General features: G+C 39.8%; 1 protein-coding gene across 1 annotated transcript in view; it reads left to right on the top strand.

Moving 5' to 3' along the window:
• RAPGEF4 (Rap guanine nucleotide exchange factor 4) overlaps positions 1-18,849 on the top strand; it is a 235,901-nt gene that overhangs the window by 19,338 nt on the left and 197,714 nt on the right. The window lies entirely within an intron of this gene.

Below are 18,849 nucleotides of genomic sequence, written 5' to 3'. Positions count from 1 at the left end.
ATAAGGTATGGGAAACGAGGGACATAAAGATGTCTGGTGACTTGCCAACTTCAAAATGCATAGGTGGCACAGCGGTGGATGGAGCCAACGGGCACTGGGGGCTTTTGCATTTACCGCTGCTTACCAGCGCCTCTTAGGGGCTTCATTTACAAGAAGTAGGGGGAATAAATCATCTAATATGCAGTAACGGCAAGTGAAGCACTTAGAAAGGCCCAGCTAAGCCTTGCATCTTTCACGCTCATTCCTTTTCAGTTCTGCAAGCTTCTGATTTTAACCTGTGGTTGTTCCTTATCTTTGTCCTTGGCTCAGTATGTCCAAGTGTTAACCCATCGAGCTGGCAGGCTTTGCAACTTGTCCCAGTGTGGCTAAGATTTTAAACTTGATCTAAAAAGAATTTTGTGTAATCAAATAGTTTCCTCCAGAGCCAAACAAATGACAGATGCATTAAGGGAGCCAACCTGCAGGTGAAGGAGTGATGCTTTGCCTTAAAAGTCCTGTAAAGCCTTGGAAGGCCTTGGTGGTGAAACCTGTTACTTTTATTCTTGGCAGTAGTGAATAAATTGCGGGGTTGCTTGTTTGAAATGTTCCTCTTAGAAAATATTAAAGAGCTCCAACTGCTCTGTAAAGTTCAGAGACAAAAGCTAGTTTTAGGAAGGCAAAGCCAAAGTAGGTTTGCATGAGGTGTGTGCGGTGAGGTTTTCTGTCAATTAAAAGGGACCAAGCTTGAGGCAAATAAGTCTTTTTTTTTTTTGGATCTCTCATGTTTAAAAGGTAAACTGAAAAAGTCTTTTCCAAAAAAGAAAATTTGGAAAACCGGTTTAAGAACAAAAATGATTTCCACCTGTGATGTATGTCATTATAACTGCTTTTGTCTGTCATGATATCTTCAGGTTGCTCATTGAGGATGGTTTGTGGAAATATTTAAAATTTTATTTTAATTAGGAGCTCTCCGTACTATGAAGGAAGTTCCTGACAAGCTGCTACCTGTGAACATTTTTTAAAAATTTATTATTAGAAAAATTGTCAAACATACAGAAAATCCAAAAGGATAATACAATGAGCACCCAAACATCCCCACTCAGCTTGGCAGTTGCTAACGTATAGCCAGATTTGTTTCATCTTTGTTTTTTTTTTTTGCTGAACCACTTTAATGTAAATGACAGACATTATGACATTTCACTGTAAATATTCAGCATAATCTCCAAAAAGTTAGAATACCCTGCTACATAACCATAACACCTTCATTTCACTTAACAAAACTAAAGATAATATCCTAATATCTAATGCCCAGTCCACAGTTCAAATTTCCCTATAAATACCCATAAATAAGTAAATACTTAGTCAATAACTATCTTTGATCTCTGTTTTACTCCAAACCACGTTCAAATAAAGAACCGCATATTACATTTGGTTGTTATAGCTCCGTCAGTCAGTCAGTCTCTTTCTCTCCCCTTCCCTCCCTCCTAACCCCTCTCTTTCCCTCTCTTTCTCTCCATGACATTGACTTGTTAAAAAGGCCAGGTCAGTTTCTCCCAAATTCAAGATTTGTTTGATTGTTTTCTCATGGTATCTTTTTATACCCCTACCCCAGGGTCTCCTATAAATGGAAGTTAGAGCTAAAAACTTGATGAGATCAAATCAAACATTTTTTGGCAAGAAAGTGTCGAAGGTGCTACTGAGGACATGAGGAAGTTCATCACGTCTGCGAGCTTTACTATGGGTGATGCGTTAGTTGGATTAGCGTGATCCTGTAGTTAGAGTGCATTTGAGCGCATTGCAGGGCTCTTTTCCACAGATATTTCCCTTAAATGAAAATCACTAAATGGGGATATTGATATTGAGGGTAGTTTTGGGTATCCCAAACCTTGCCACGTGATTCTGCAGCTCGGTGGGTCCAACCCTTCCTCTGTGACCTCAGAGCAGATTTCTGATCTCCCCTGCCAGTGACTTAAGTGAGCTGAAAAGAATGAACAGAGTTTTTGTCTGACTTCTTAATTTACAGGTGGGGGACTGAATCTCACAGTGAGTAAGAGATTAGACACTTCATTTTATTTGCCTGTTCATCATCGCTTCTCGGCCTTTTGGCTAAGCTCAAGTGTATTTGCCTGTTCATGTAACTCAGTACAGAGTGCAAATTACATGCTCAGTCATCATTTTAACTGACTAAAATGAAAATGCAAGAAACTCCATTATCTAGCAATCTGCATGAGTCAGGAATTTATTAATGGGCACAACTATGCACCTACACTAAGATAATCCTAAGAAATCATAAAATTCTAACTTACCTTCGAAATAAAAAAGACCGACTTAAATTTATTCTACCATTTGTGTCTCAACACACATTCATTGAGCATCTCCTGTGTGCCAGGTGTGGATATAGCAGCAAACGAGATTGGCTGGGCTCGTGCTCTCCAGCAAGGGCTTCAGTTCTACTCGGAGAATGCCGAAAATAACCTACCGAGTCATAATATTATTTCAGAGTAGAATATATCATTATCATTAAATAGATTTTATCTCTCTTTGAATGAATGGTCTACTTGTACATATAGCACTGATCTGCTAGCAAAATATCTGATATTCAGAATACCTATTCCTTGATTATGTCAGATAATTGAGTTTATAACTCAGCCATTTATTGCACTCGTAAATAATTACTCATTGGCAAAATTAAAATTCAAGCTCACACTCTCAGCTGAAGTCTAAGTTAGATCTGCCCACCAAACATTAAAGGGAGAAGATTATGTCAGGAAGGGTTCAGGTAGGAGCATCACTGCACTGTGAGATGGTGGGAAGAAGGCAGGAGAAAGAGAAGCTGGATAATGCCTCTCCTGGTGGCAAGGTAAGGAACTCAGTGTTGGGCTATAGGTTAGGAATAGTAAAAATTAGATAACCTGAATCAAGGATCTAAATGTGCGTGTTTATCTCATTTGACTACTTACTTTTGGAGAATGTTATGGTGGGTCCACTGTGCAAGCACCCTCTTGTTTAGCTTTGTCTCCTTATCTATGTCCTGTTGTCATTTAAAAGGGCTGACAGATAAAACTTGAGGGCCAGGATTCTAAGTTACTTCTTCTAACTCTAAAAATTACGATCTGTAGCCACTACTAGGTAGCATAGTCTAAAAGTAGCTCTTTTAATAGGCTGAGCAAATAGTCTATTTTAAATCTTCCACTTGGGACTTTAATGGCAACACAAAGCTAGGGAATCCTGCTTCCTTTCCTGACCAAAGGCAAGTTTCGCCGGCTACTCTGCAGGAAGAGAACAAACTCAGAGAACTACATGTGAGATTTTGAAATCCTATTCAATTTCATCCCAGATACCTCTTGCTTTATATTGTCTATTATGTTGTAAGTTAAATTGGTAGCACCCAGTGTATTTTAAAAAGTTATTCCCATAAATGTAACCAGAAGCATTATTCAATAGCCTCTACAAATACATCAAAGGAAGTATTCCCCAAGATGGAACTGAGGTCGCAGCTTGATGCTTTTCTTTGCATTCTCTGTCTTTCCTAATGAAAGCTGCTTTCTCTCCTCCTCTCCTTCCATGTTTCAGTTGCTAATTTATGGTCAGATTTGAGAGCATTGGGTTGCTCCATCTTAAGACATGGTCAGGTTTTCTTAATGTAAGTGAATTATGGTAATTTTATTCAGAGTTGGTCAATAATGCATTCCCCTTCTTATGCATCTGTGGTATTAGGACTTAATAAAATATATGATCCAGGACATAAAACATCTCATTTTTCAGTAGCGTATGGGGGATGGAGAGAGAAAGAAAAGGAGAGGGGACAGGAAATAGGTTTTTTTTCTTTAATTTAGTTTTTTTTTAAAGATTTTATTTATTTAGTTAGTTAATAATTTGACAGAGAGAGAGAGAGAGTGTGAGCAGTGGAAAGGGCAGAGGAAGAAGGAGAAGCAGACTACCCACTGAGCAGGGATGGGGGGACTCGATCCCAGGGCCCTGTGATCATGACCTGAGCCAAAGGCAGCCGCTTACCCGACCTAGCCATACGGGGGCCCCACCATGTTTAGTTCTTGAGACAACTGTAATTTCAACTCTTTGGCACTAGTGGCATTGCATACCCTCAGTAAGGAAGTTAAATGGCAGAGTAGTGAAGGGTAGGCTTGGGAGTTTAAAGCCAGTTATTAATATTTGATCCAAGATTGTGGGCATTTATGGTTGCTTGTGGCTCTTGGACTAAATAAAGAATTGGTTTACTGTCCAAATCCATGAATTTCTTCACAGCACATATAGGATAAGGTTCCCAGTGCTTACACATGACTACAACAAGGGGCTTTTGTTCTTCTTGTTGACTTTCTATCTAACGTCGTGTCTGTATGAGGATGCTTCCAGCTTTGCAGCATGTTTTGACATCTGTACATTGAATATTCCAAATACATGAAATTGAATGATGAGGTGAGTCCAGTATATTCAGAAAAGTAGATTCAAGAGGTACTCTCGATCAAATTCATAAAAGACACTACTGAGAGGTCCTTGAACTAGTGGTCTGCCACCTGCTTCACTGTGCTTCAATTGCATGAGTATCATCTGGCCAAAAGCTTTCCTTCACTGTGAGCATGTTCAAAATAATAATACATGTTTATGAAGAAATCATTTGAAATTTAAAGACAGCAATAAAATGACAGTCTAAAAATAAAGGCAATATTTTAAATTTATAGTCTGACCCATGCCATAATAAAAGTGATTTCTTAGCTGTAATTGTCACCCAGAAACTTCTTGGCACACATTGTGATTTTATTCTAACCAAAGGATCCCATGTCACTGAGAACCATTGCTCAGACATAATGATTGATACAGGAGAGTTCATTCCCCAGATGTGTCTGCGGCCTCAGTAAATATCATTAAGTGACCAAAAATCTATTTCAAGCTTTATGGGATATAAAACTGAATGATAAAATGAGGAAATAAGTGCATGTTCTGTCTTAGCCAAAGAATGCAACTTGTAAACAGGAATATTTCTAGGAGTATGAGTATTGTTGCAGAAATATGTTTACATCTGTCTTTACTCCCTGATTTTCAGAGAGTTTTATTTCTCGATTCTAACAGATATGTTGGTAGTTGTGGGACTCAAAAACCTTGAATTATTTCCATTCACTGCCTCTTCTTGGACTGTGCAGGGAGAAAAAGTCCTTTTCCATTAATAATCTTTCAAGTCACTATGAGAATAGGAAGTATTGAAATAACAGCAGCTTAGTCTTTGCTGGCATGCTTTAAAACCCGTATTAGAATAATATACTTCTCAGAGGCATCTGCTCCTGCCTTGAATAGACTTGATGTTCCTGTCAGTCTCGGGCTGTCAGAAAAATTAAAGCCAAATACTTAAAACATAATATCAGAACATAAAAATCTCAGAAGTCCTTTATTTAGCATGCACACCATTTCAAATTTGTTCACTTTTACTTAAGCGGGAGGCTTCCAAGGTGGGCTAGTATTTGAGGTAAATATTCAGTGGCCCTGAGCAGGGAGACCGGACTGCATGACCCAGCCTCAGACGGACAGCCTGCCTGTTAGTATACCTCATCGGAGGACTGGCTGGAACCTAAAAGCCAAGGGACGTGCTTTCTCCCAAGTCAGAAGTCTGTGCTTACTTTTGGCAACTTTGGAGCTTGTACTGTAGGGTTACTTCCCAGGCCAGAAATTTGCATCAAAGGGCTAAGAAAAATACATCCAAAAATAAACATGAAAGCCAAGATTTCATGCCAGGAACTCCAGCCACACACATCCTGTTGGCTGGTTGTCCTGACTCTCCTCACAGTTGTGATTCTTTTAAATGAAGCGGAAGCCTGCTCCGATGACTTGGACCTCATGTCTGCTCCGGGGTCTCACTCCTCTGTCCTCGAGCTTTTCCATAGTGTGGCGCAATGATTCAAATCCAGAAAGGAAGGGAGTGAAGTTATTAGGAGGTAACTAAAGTTAAATATATGTGTATGTGTAGAGGAAGTCTTTTCTACTGCCTTTGGCTGCCTGAGCTTTTCTGGAGAACCACCAGCACCGGACTGAGATCCTTTTAACACTAACAGATACAAACAAGGAATTACCGGCAATGAAGGTGTATTTTGCTGTCCAGATAAAGGACAGGTATTCACTGGATGTCTGGGAATTCTGAGAGACTGGAAAAGAAGGACATATGCCCTATAAGGTCAGAATGGATCTTTATTTATTCTTTGGTGGGGAGACGTTCTATGTCCCAGTTTGCATTTTGGTTTGAGGAATTATACTGTGAAACATCTCTGGCTTTCCTAATTATGTTCCACCAGACCTAAACGTACAACGGGACTGACATAATTTGATTTCATCTTTGTTTGTGATGCATGTGTGTGTGGAGGGAGGAGTAGTGGCTCATCTTTTCCTGATTGTGAAGGGTATGTTTGTTTAGCCTGATGATCTTAAATATGTTTCTAGATAAACAAAGATAGTTGTTCATAACTAGCCAGTTACATTGATTACATTGATATTAAATATATGTATTTATCTGGTGACATATTTGAATGGCACATATTATACACGACTTTGGGACAAGATAACAGATTGAGAGTGATGGTATTTTGTCCCCTGGATGCTCAGTGGGTATTTTGCCTGCAGCTCTCAGACTGTATGAATTCCTTAGTGTTTATGGGAACTCTGTTACATTATTGATGACTTGAAGTCATACCAGCTCTGCAAGCTATGATTTTACTATTTCTCAGAAGATGATCAGTGGGTCTGAGCAGATCAAGGCTTGGCTGGCAGGTGCCAGTGATGTCCAGATGCTGCGGGTAGACCTGTTGGCAGTGTTCGGTAAGCAGTAGTCATCGCTTCTTAGCCGGTGCTCTTCTGGGGGTTCATTTCAGGAGTGTGCGCCAGATCCTAGGATCTTGTAGTTGTTATTAGCAGAGGTTCTGGAATGCCTCCCATGGCTGTGCATTTGCCAGCTCACATTTGACCCCTCACCACCCCCCAGCCCCCAGGATTTTATCTTGCAACAGCCCTCATTACTCTCCCAGTGAACCTACCCCTCTGCGTGGCTTCTTTAGGAGCTTCTCAACTCCCTGCTAATTGAATCCACTTTGAAAATTTCATCTTTTAGAAACTCCTGTCGTATTCAACAAACATCTTCTTGGTTCCCTCCAAGGGGAAGTGCAAAATGTATCACGTCTGTCCTGGTTTGCAGTTTAGTGCAGGGGACAGACAAGCATAAATACCAATCACCCCAATATAAGACAAACTGGAAAGTTCTCTAAGGAAGATCCAGGCCAGAGGACATACGGGGTAGGGCAGAGAGTGATTCAGTTCCATCCGGGGTATCATTTCAAATGAAGACAAAGAAATCAGGCTCTGAATTCTGTGGCTAACAGGGCTATTTTTCAGCATCCCTGAAGGATTGGGGTCAGTTAACCAAATTATGGCATTTGAGGCAGTCTTGTCCCAAGGGACTGACCACACAGAAGAGGCGGGCTTCTTCACCCCTACTGTTCTGTGTTCTGCCCTCTCTTCCAGTGATAGGCCTCTGGGCAGGCTTGTAGGGGTCGGCCTGCCTTCTGAGGGTGTCATGTGTTGCATTCCCAAATGTCTGGCTTTGTGTTTTGTTTGTTGTTTGGTCATCATCTGGAGAAATCCGCTCTGAGGTTTAATGGGTCCCGCAGGCAAAGGCAGTTCTAGTCGGGAAAACTTTAAGAACTTGAGACTCAGAAGGAACTCGTGGTATGGACTGGGGGTTATTGTTAAGCTCTTTATGTGTAGAAAGCCCTGTGGTCATGGGACTCTTCTGTTCTCAATGGGCCAAATTCCACTCCTGCGTAGTCTCCAGGCTGCTGGGGAGAGGTTAGAGCCCAGTCACTGGGGCAAGGTGTCTGACACCGAGGAAAGAGCAGCAGGAAATCCTGTCACAAAGTCAGCCTCTCCGAATTCCTGCAGGCTTGCCGTGGTTGATGTTACTAACCTCAGTGTTTTGAGCTGTCTGGCCCAAACCAATAAATGCAAGACAGACCTTCTAAATGCTATTGATGTGGTCAAGTGGTCTGGCCTGAAATCTGATCTATTCCTGGTTTAACCCAGCTCTGCTTAGATAACTTTTTGGAAAGCTCTCCAGCTCCTGGGCCACCTATCTATAAATGCAAAGACAGCTTTACTTAAATGCTGCCTTGCTGTCAGGAATGCTCCAAGTTATTGTTGATTGCTTACTTAGGTGCCTTATGAATTGGAAATTTTAGTAACCACCCCCTCCCTTTTCCTTTAGGTTTGCAAATTCAAGAAGGCAAAGCCACAGATTATGTGACTGGAAAGTACGAAGTCTAGGCAACAGTTCATACCGTATCAAATTATATCATTAGAAAGGCAGGAACTTTTTGGTATTTTTCCTCATTGAAAGTTGTAATTCTTAAAACTACTTCCACATTAGAGTTACCGGGAAAGCTAGTTCAACATTCCCATGTGTGGGCCTTCCCTAGAACAATGAAACCAGAATCTCTAGAAGAGGGGCCCTGGGCATCCAGTGGCTCCTTCAAGCTCCCCAAGGAGGCCTACTGGGCAGCCTGGGCTGAGAACCTCTGTCTTCCAGCAGCGGGCTTTGGTAAGTGGGCACTGTATCCCTTTGCATCTGCTTCTGCACTTACTTGTCTGGTGTTTTTGTTCTGTGCTAAGGCTGTAAGATTGAATAATATGCCTATTCCTTGTTTGTGTTAAATCTCCTAGTGTAATTCTTCCTTCTCTCATATAGACATTCTACTTCCAAATTATGGTTCCTGCCAGATTTAAATAATAATGGCCATCAGTACTTTAGAGATACAGCAAAAGGGGTTTTTTATTTGGGGGTTTGTGATTAGAAGTTCCCTGTGTGGTCTGGTTATTAAAATTGTGAGAATCGGGGCACCTGGGTGGCTCAGTGGGTTAAAGCCTCTGCCTTTGGCTCAGGTCATGATCCCAGGGTCCTGGAATCGAGCCCCACATCGGGCTCTCTGCTCAGCAGGGAGCCTGCTTCCCTTCTCCCCCACCCCCCGCCCCCGCCTGCCTCTCTGCCTACTTGTGATCTCTGTCAAATAAATAAATAAAATCTTTAAAAAAAAAATTGTGAGAATCAAGTGCAAAATCCACGCCCCACCCCACCCCCCGCCCCGCCAATTCAAGCACACATTCTCTCATCTGTCAGAACAATCTTCTCATTACACATCATGTAGCTCCTGGAAAATTCCACACTGTACCTTTGCACAAGAATGTGAGTGAAAAAAGGCAAGTAATATCATAGCATTATTATGAAGAGAGTTTTGAGCTCATGGGCCCCCAGAGAATGTTGAGATCCCTGACCTGTCCCTGAACTATACTTTGAGAATCATTTCTCTAAGATAAATTCCCAGAAAAAAGAATACTAAGATGAAGGGTATGAAAACATTTATGTCTCTTGATAAATATGACCACATTTATTTTCAGTTGCTTTTATTCTGCCACCAGGAGTATTTGAGCATGCCTATTATATCCAGCCTTGGCCAGCATAACTGTTACATATTTTCCTCTGTTATAATAGACACTGTTATTGTCATTGTGTTTCTTTGATTACTGCTGGGATGGCTGAGATTTTCTTATATATACTTTTCTGATTAGATTTCCTCTTTCAGAGACCATGTTACTCACCCGTACATTGACATTTATTAATCAGTTTATATGAATGCTTTATTTGACCAAGCTATTAACCCTTTGTTATAATTCCTGCAAATATTTTATCTCGGTCTGTTGACTTTTCATTTGTCATGACTTTAAAGTACATAAATTCTGGAGCGCCTGGGTGGCTCAGTGGGTTAAAGCCTCTGCCTTCGGCTCAGGTCATGATCCCCGCATCGGGCTCTCTGCTCGACAGAGAGCCTGATTTCTCCTCTCTCTCTCTGCCTGCCTCTCTACCTACGTGTGATCTCTGTCTGTCAAATAAATAAATTAAAAAAAAAAATAAAGCACATAAATTCTAAGTCCATAACTCTCCAAGAAAAAGACTATTTTGTGGGTAAAAATTTTTAAATTTGTTTTATAAAGATATTTTCTTTCATTTGTAGCTGATTTGAAAAAATCACATGATGTAGGCAATAATAGTATTTTAGTCAGTGGTGCTGTCGGCATGAATTGAATGAGTTTTTAAAACTTTCTTCATTGCTTCTCTCTTCTGCTTCAAAACATTTACAAATGCTCTTACAAATTCATATTATTGGCTCCAATTGTTTCTTATAACATCTGTGTTATAACCTATGTCTTATAACCTTATTTTAGCAAGAATATCACAATTTTCTTCAGATTTCTTTTCTGGATATTTGTATCATGACCTGTGTCCCTTCCACTGCTCTTCTGCTTCAGTTTCTGTGAAGATCCCAGTGATTTAAGGGTGGAATCCTCCAGCTCTTAGTTCCCGCTGACTGTCCCTTCCACCCCCCACACCCCAAACATTGCTCTAAGCTTTGGGTCTGAGTGAAACATGAGTGTTACAGCAAAAGAAACAGTCATCAAAACAAAGAGGCAACCCACGGAATGGGAGAAGATATTTGCAAATGACAGTACAGATAAAAGGTTGATATCCAGGATCTATAAAGAACTCCTCAAACTCAACACACACAAAACAGATAATCATATCAAAAAATGGGCAGAAGATATGAACAGACACTTCTCCAATGAAGACATACAAATGGCTACCAGACACATGAAAAAATGTTCATCATCACTAGCCATCAGAGAGATTCAAATCAAAACCACATTGAGATACCACCTTACACCAGTTAGAATGGCCAAAATTAGCAAGACAGGAAACAACGTGTGTTGGAGAGGATGTGGAGAAAGGGGAACCCTCTTACACTGTTGGTGGGAATGCAAACTGGTGCAGCCACTTTGGAGAACAGTGTGGAGATTCCTCAGGAAATTAAAAATAGATCTTCCCTATGACCCTGCAATTGCACTGCTGGGTATTTACCCCAAAGATACAGATGTAGTGAAAAGAAGGGCCATCTGTACCCCAATGTTTATAGCAGCAATGGCCACGGTCGCCAAACTGTGGAAAGAACCAAGATGCCCTTCAACGGATGAATGGATAAGGAAGATGTGGTCCATATACACTATGGAGTATTATGCCTCCATCAGAAAGGACGAATACCCAACTTTTGTAGCAACATGGACAGGACTGGAAGAGATTATGTTGAGTGAAATAAGTCAAGCAGAGAAAGTCAAGTATCATATGGTTTCACTTATTGGTGGAGCATGACAAATAATATAGAGGACAAGGGTAGATGGAGAGGAGAAGGGAGTTGAGGGAAATTGGAAGGGGAGGTGAACCATGAGAGACTATGGACTCTGAAAAACAACCTGAGGGTTTTGAAGGGGCGGGGTGGGAGGGTGGGGGAACCAGGTGGTGGGTATTAGGGAGGGCACAGATTGCATGGAGCACTGGGTGTGGTGAAAAAACAATGAATACTGTTACGCTGAAAATAAATAAAAAATTAAAAAAAAAAAATAAAAATGCATTTATCAACGTGAAAAAAAAAAAAAAAAAGAAACATGAGTGTTACTGGGATACCTTCTGAAGTTAGTGAATTGAGTCCTCTTTTTAAACTTTACTCTATTTATTTATTTATTTGAGGGGGGAGGGGCAGAGGGAGAAGGAAAGAATCTCAAGAAGACTCCCCCTGCTGAGTGTGGAGCTTGACCTGGGGCTCGATCTCATGATCCTGAGATCATAACCTGAGCCGAAACTAAGAGTTGGGTGCTTAACTGAGCCACCCACACACCCGAAGTGAGTCCTCTTCTTTGAGCGTCTGTAACTGTTTGTTTTCTTTTCTTCACTGTCCACAATTGTATCTACCTCTTTAATAGTTCTAGGGGAAGCACAACTCTTAGCAGTAAGTGTTAATGAAAATGGCTTTTCATTTTTAGGTCTTTGCTATTTGTTGTGGGTTTTACTTTATTTGTTTAGAGGACATTTTTGCTCATGCTTCATTTTATCTAAAAAATTCATAGAATTGCCTAGTACAAATATACTGAAAAAGGAAAAAACCTCTCTATAATAACTTACATTATATCTAATCCCTGTTAAAAGCATAACAGAACTTGGAAAAGGGAAAATGTAGTAAAATGGCCAGATAAGGCATTTAATAAAAGATCTACCTAGTCAAAGTACCTGGGTTGCTCAGTTGATTAAGCATCTGACTCTTGATATCACCTCAGGTCATGATCTCAAGGTCCTGGGATCAAGGGCATCCAGCTCCACATTGGACATGGTATCAGATTGAGTTTTTCTCTCCCTCTCCTTCTGCCCCCCCCCAAATAAATAATATTTGAAAAGCAAAAAGATCTGCCTACTTAGGAACATACACAACTTTGTGAACAATGCTGTAAAAAATATTTACTTATCAGTAAGTCATGAAGTTTTTAAATAGCTTTAAAAATGTTAGTGTTCTCTTTCTCTGAAAATGGTACTGCAGAGCGTACTACCGCCATTGACATTTTCTTTCCTTAATTACCAAAGGTTTTGTCATACATAGCAGATGGCATATTTAATGAGGTTATAATTAATAGATGAAAATTAATAAATTAAAATCATTGCATGACTTCCTGATGGTAATAATTGCAAGCATGTACATAATAGTCTAAACTATTATGAGTCCTGACATGGTTAAGAAATTTTTAGAGACATTTAGTAGAGTTGGCATTCCATCTTCATGACATTCTCTTTCTTGCATTCTGCCTGTGGCTTCATCCTTTCTTCTCCCTCATTCTGTCCCCTTCTCCAGACTTCATTTAGGTCTGAAATGTCAGGCTTCTCTTTTTTCCCTCCAACTTTTTATTCAAATTTTGAACTCTCAGAAAATTTGAAAAAAAGACCAGTAGGAAATACCAAGTTTACTTGAATATTTTAGGTTGATTTTTTTTCCCTCCCTGCTTCTCCCTGTCCTAGCCAGCCTCCTTTTATAATCAATTGTGCATTTATTTCTTCCTTCTCAGTTCCATCTTACCATCTCCATGACCTCCCTTGTCTCCCCTCTTGTCTAGCCAGTGTGAAGGGAGGCAGCATGGTTTTTTAAGATCAAGGGACAGGAATCAGCCCAGCTCTGTGCCCCAGGCAAGTTACTTCACTGCCTAAACCTCTCTCCCCATTTGTAAAAGGAGGTTAACAATAATCCTATCACAAATGGTTGGGAGGATGGAAAGGATATAATGCCAGCAAACCCTTAGCCCCACAGATCCATGCAGATGGAGGAGTTCAGACATGTGCATGCTTGCTCAGTCACCTAGTATGCTGTCTCTACTGCCCAGGGATAATGTTCAAACCATCTACGTTGGTATCCAGAACTTTCTAAATGTGACCATACATCCTTTTCCAGCCATATTCCCTCTATTAATTTATCTGAATATTTTTCTCAACCTAAATCATATCAGCAAGCACTAGTTGGGCATTCGTGAAACGCCAGGTGCACTGGGCACACGGATGTGAACAGCATGTGGCCCTCAAGGAGCTCACAGTCGAATGGAGGTAAATAAGTGAAAATAAATTTTAAAATCAGATGATATGAGCTATCGCAGAGGCTCATACAGGGGCTGGAAGTGGGAGGAGGAGATGGTACCTGCCAGGGAGAGTACCAACAGTTTCCAGAGAAGGTCCCCTTGTGTGTATGGTCCTCCTAAGGCTGACAGGAAGGTGACTGACAGGAAGACGTCACCAGACACAAGCAGAGGATATAAGTGCTACCGTGGGAACATGTCCGTTTTGGTGGAACACGGAGGAGGGGTCATAACAGCCCTCTCAGTTCCAGGACAAGCTTGCCTCCCTCAAGCCCTTCATGGAAAGAAGAGCCTGTCAGAGCCGACTAGCCTTTCCTGAGGACAGCAAAGGATTTTCATCTCCTTGTTTCCCATCCCAGAAGATAACCCCCATCCCCCCACCCCTTCTCAGCCTCTCACCCCCCAGCTCTTCTGGACTTTAGTGCCATGCCTGCTTTCTCCCTGGGGCAAAAACACACTACAAGCCCAAAGAGTGTTAAAGCCCCTTTACCTCCACTCACCTCCTTTCTCCACCTGTCCCAAGACCCAGTCCAACTGCTGTCTCCCTTAACATCTGCCTACCCCAATGACTAAGGACCATTTTCTATAGAGTCAGGATACAGATCAGACCATATAGTCTGTTCCCTCTTCATGTGGGAGAATACTGAACATTTATTCTGAAAAAAATCTTTGCAGAATTTGTGATGTGAGAATGGAGAGGATGGATAATTTTCACTGTGGGTTTCAGGCTGAGACATTGGTATCCAGAAACTCTTCTTGTAGTGAAAAGAAATCATTAGGAAAAATGCCAAGTTCCAGTCTCAAAACAGAAATGCTTTGCAGTAAGAGGTTCTACCAAAGCCCGTTTTAAAACAAATATTTCTAATCTACGGATCCATCGCTCCTCTAAATAGAGCACATTGAAGTATTTTGTATCCAGTTCCAAAATGATTAAACTTTAATGATAAGTCTTCATGAAAGTGTGGTTTTGTATTTTCAGTTCCATACCTCTCCCCCAAAACCACCCACATATAATCATGCCCACACTGCAAAGTGGACACCTTCAGACTATGGTACTTCTAAAAATTAGCCACAGCATGACCCATCATGCAGAACAATAATTGTCTTTGTTTTTTATTTAAAGTAATTTAATTTTTTGAGACTAGGTAATACATACACATGGTAACTAAATTGGCTAATTGAATTTAAATTTAAAAAAAGTACAGCAGAATATATATAATGAAAAACATGCTTTTCTCTCACCCCTGCCCTAACCACCAGCTCCCTTGCCAGAAGCAACCCACTGTTACTAGCTTCTTCTCTGGAATATTTTATGCACAATATTCTCTTTGCTTGGTTATTGGGCAAGACGTCCAAAGCTTGCATTTGATTCTTTTTGTCAACCTCTTGAGAAAGAAAAACATTTTAAAATTTCTAAAATTATCAAGACATTTTGAATCACAGTCTTCACACAACTTGACTGTAACATACTCACCAGGAATTGAGGTTACCTTTTCCTTTTCCTTTACTATTTATTTAAATTCCAACCACTTGAATCTCCTGTCAGCATTGTGTGATGTTATAAATCTGAGAACATTATTACAAAATGTGACTGTGTTTCAAATAGAAAACTCTAACCAAGCTTGTAGGAGTCTTTAGTACAATTTGTTTTAATTTTTAGTTATTACAAACAAGTAAATGTGTCAAAAATTCAAAGTAATATACATGGTTAGTGATATTTAAAGTATAAGAAGTAAATAAAGAAATAATACCTCCCTCAATTTGAATAGAGGTGTTTAATCATTGTAGCTATGGGATATCACATTGATACCATGCTAGTAAATAAAACATGGGAAATCTGTTTGGCATTAATATTCCAAGTATTTCTCCCTGTAAATAACCTCTACATATCTTTTACATTTCCTGAGTAGATGTATATGTACCGATCAAGACATACATCCCTTGTGGTGTAGATGACCTTGCATCCATGGCCCTTGAGAGAATAAATATGTGTGTTGACAGTGCAGCTGTCATGAATTGAGTTCATAAAATTGGATTTGTTTTTTTTTTTAATCTGACATATTATTCTTGCTTAATTTCATTGTGCTGACCATGGTTTCAGTGCTATAAATCAGGGAGAATATTTGCCCACAAAAGAAAAAGAGAGCAGCAGTAACAATATGAAATACTGCCTTTGTTTTTTTTTTTAATTGCCTTTGTTTTAATAAAAATATTTCTTTTTGGGGGGGTACCTGCCATCTTTCAGCTGTGCTCCCTGGGACTTATTATTTTTTATAAGTTGTTTTTTTTTTTTAACACATCTATGTTGACTTGATGTTAGGGATAACATAAAGCTCATAAAACTTAAATGTGAAACAAAAGAATGGGTGAGATATGGTAGAAAGAAACCTATTTTTTGATGCAAAAAAGTAGGACATGTATGTACATGTTCAAACAGTACAGACAGAATTGACTACGTAATTTGTAGGGCCCGGTGCAAAATAAAAATGTAATATCCCTTATTCTCCCCAGAGGAAGAAATTGTCACTAACGGTGCTAAAATACAAAGCTTTTTCCTTTCTCTTGCATTTTCTATCTCAACTCATCATGTTTCTTATTTGCCACTTAATGTTCTAAGTAAAGAAAAATTAAATTACTAGCACAAATTTTCTGTTCTGTTTGCAATGCCAGTTTTAAATGCAAATATAAGGACATTTAACTTGTATGTGGAATCACCAAAGTGATATAATTTCTATTTCCTGGCTTGTACATGCACATGTATTATATTCTTACTGGAACAGTAGAAACCATGCACAAAACTAATTCAACTGTTTTTACTTCAGTTCTTGATGCGCACAGCTTCTACCCACACTCTCAATCTGCAGCTGACAGATCGCTAAGGCAGGACTTAGGAAGAGGAACTATGGGTTGCCCTAGCTTTCTTTTCCCTTCATGTCATTATTTTCGGTGTAAGTGGTTGGCTCATACAGGGAAGTAATATGAATAAGAACGGATATGATGGAGTTTCTTTGTCAATACTACTGCCCTCTTTCTGTATTCAAAGCAAGCTCTGATTAGAATGGGAATTGGGGCCTCTGGGGCTGTCAGCACCTGAACTTGCTCATTGGCAGATGTAACACGCTCACTGTGTACTTGAGTTGAGCTTTGTGGAGCTCCCAGGCCTCACAAGTGCACCTGAATCCTGTTCTCACCAGGCATCGTGAATGTTCTTTGTGAAAGGGGTGTCAAGGAACCGTGGACATGCACATGACCCTGTCCCTGCTCACCTACATGCCCCAGTGTTCCATTACACTTCATTACAGAACACAAGTTCAAAGATAAAATCACTAAGAATTCCAGGTTGGTGATAGCAGAGCATTATACCCAGGGCTCAGGCCCTTGAGCATGGGGCCCTGTGTGCCTGTGAAGCCAGCCCTGAGTGTAGAAATGCATTAACTGAATACTGCTCACATTCCCAATTATTTCAATAGCTTCTTCAATAACATTTCCGATGGATATAACTATAGAGAGGTAGATATGTACATATATAGAGTGGTAGATTAAATATGGCCGCCAATTCAGCCAACCAATAGGGGGTGTCTGCTTTCCTCCTCTTGAATCCCAACAGGCCCTGAGACGTGCTTTCACTATGAGAATGCTATGGGAATGACTGTGTTTGACTTTGAGTGTTGGCCTACAGAGGCCTACAGTTTTATTCTTGCCCATGGGGAGCGCTTCCTCTTTTGTGTGAAGACACCTGAGAGGAGGAACCATGTGGGTCATTCCAGTCATTTCAACTATACCAGCTGAGGGCCCAGAGAACCGAGTCCATTCAGTCCCAACCAACTCCCAGCTGGTTGCAGCCACCTGAGTCAGCCCAGGTAGGCTTATCAACAGAAGAACCACTCAGGAAACCCACAGAATCATGAGAAATAATAAACAGTCATCATCCTACATCACTAAGTTTTGGGGTGTTTTGTTATGAGCAATAACTATATAATAGTATTGACATTAAAAACATTTAAATCTATATTCTTCCACAAATGAGATTACATCATTCATATTATCTGTATCTTGCTTTTTTCCATTTAGTGGATATTAGAGATCCTTCTGTCTCAATGTATTCAGATTAGCCACATTATGCTAAGAGTTTTTCATCGGCTGGATTACCATAATTTATTTAACCCATTCGCCTGTTCATAGACAGTATATTGGTTTTCGTTCTTGTAAACAGTACTGCCCTGGACAGTCTTCTACATGTATCTTGATGTATTTTTTTGTAGTAAGTCCTTACCTGTGGACATTTTGTGAAATTTACAAGTTGAATATTTTCTAATTACACTTTAGAAAGTTAACACCAATTTATACTTCACTGTATATTTCAACAATGTGTAATTTCAAACTTTGAAAATTTTGCCGGAAAAAAAAAATTGGTATCTTCTTATTATTTTGTTTACCTAATCATGAGTGAGGTTAAGCATCTTTAAAAATATTTCCTGGTGGTTGTGGGGTTTTTGTTTTGTTTTGGTTTGGTTTGGTGTTTTTAGTTTGTTTTGGTCTGTGAGTGAGTGACTAGTTTATATCTTTTGTGCAGTAGTCTACTGGGTTATATCTGCAGTTTCTAATAGTATAAAAGCTCTTTGTAAATTAAACATGCCTCCTTTTTACCATATGTATTAAAATATCTTCCAAGTTTTTTGTCCAAGATGTATTTTGTGACCACTTAGGACTAGAGAGACATTTTTTTACTTGCTTTATGATTTTTTTCCCTCAAGACATTTCATTCATTAATTTTTTCCTCTAATCTCTTTTCCTTGAACTATGCCCCAGTTGTACCTCCCTAAGGACATATTACTATAAAAAGAAAACTTTTAAAAGATATTTTGTTGTCTATCACTTCCCTTGGAAATTAATTTATCCATTTAATGTTTTTATCCTTTTGCTACTTGAGGGAAGTATGGTACTACAGGAGGTTAATCCTGAATTGGTTTGTTGCTAGGTCTTGTTGACTATAAATGCAGTTCCTAGCAGTGATTTATCCTTAACTCTTTGGGAAAAACTGAAGGGAAGAATGCCTTTTAAAATTATATCACATACTGTTTTTCTTGGCCAGATCAATGGCTTAGCCGTTTCAGTACATGGTCCCTCATTCTCTTTACAGATCAGATACTTTTAGTGGGACATCTTACAGGGTTGAAGCTAAAGAACCCTGGATGCAGAGATGAAGTAATTCCACCTTCTTGCCTGGATCTGATAATTCCCATACCCAATGAATTGCTTGTCAGTGGTTCTAGGAAAATGGGATATAGTCATTGTGGAAAATAGCAGAGGCAGCTCCAAAAACCTTGGGAG

Source organism: Martes martes, assembly GCF_963455335.1.
Source record: "Martes martes genome assembly, chromosome: 3".
NCBI classification, from domain to species: Eukaryota; Metazoa; Chordata; class Mammalia; order Carnivora; family Mustelidae; genus Martes; species Martes martes.
The sequence above is the reverse complement of the archived record's forward strand: the minus strand, read 5'-3'. Positions and strand labels throughout refer to the sequence as shown.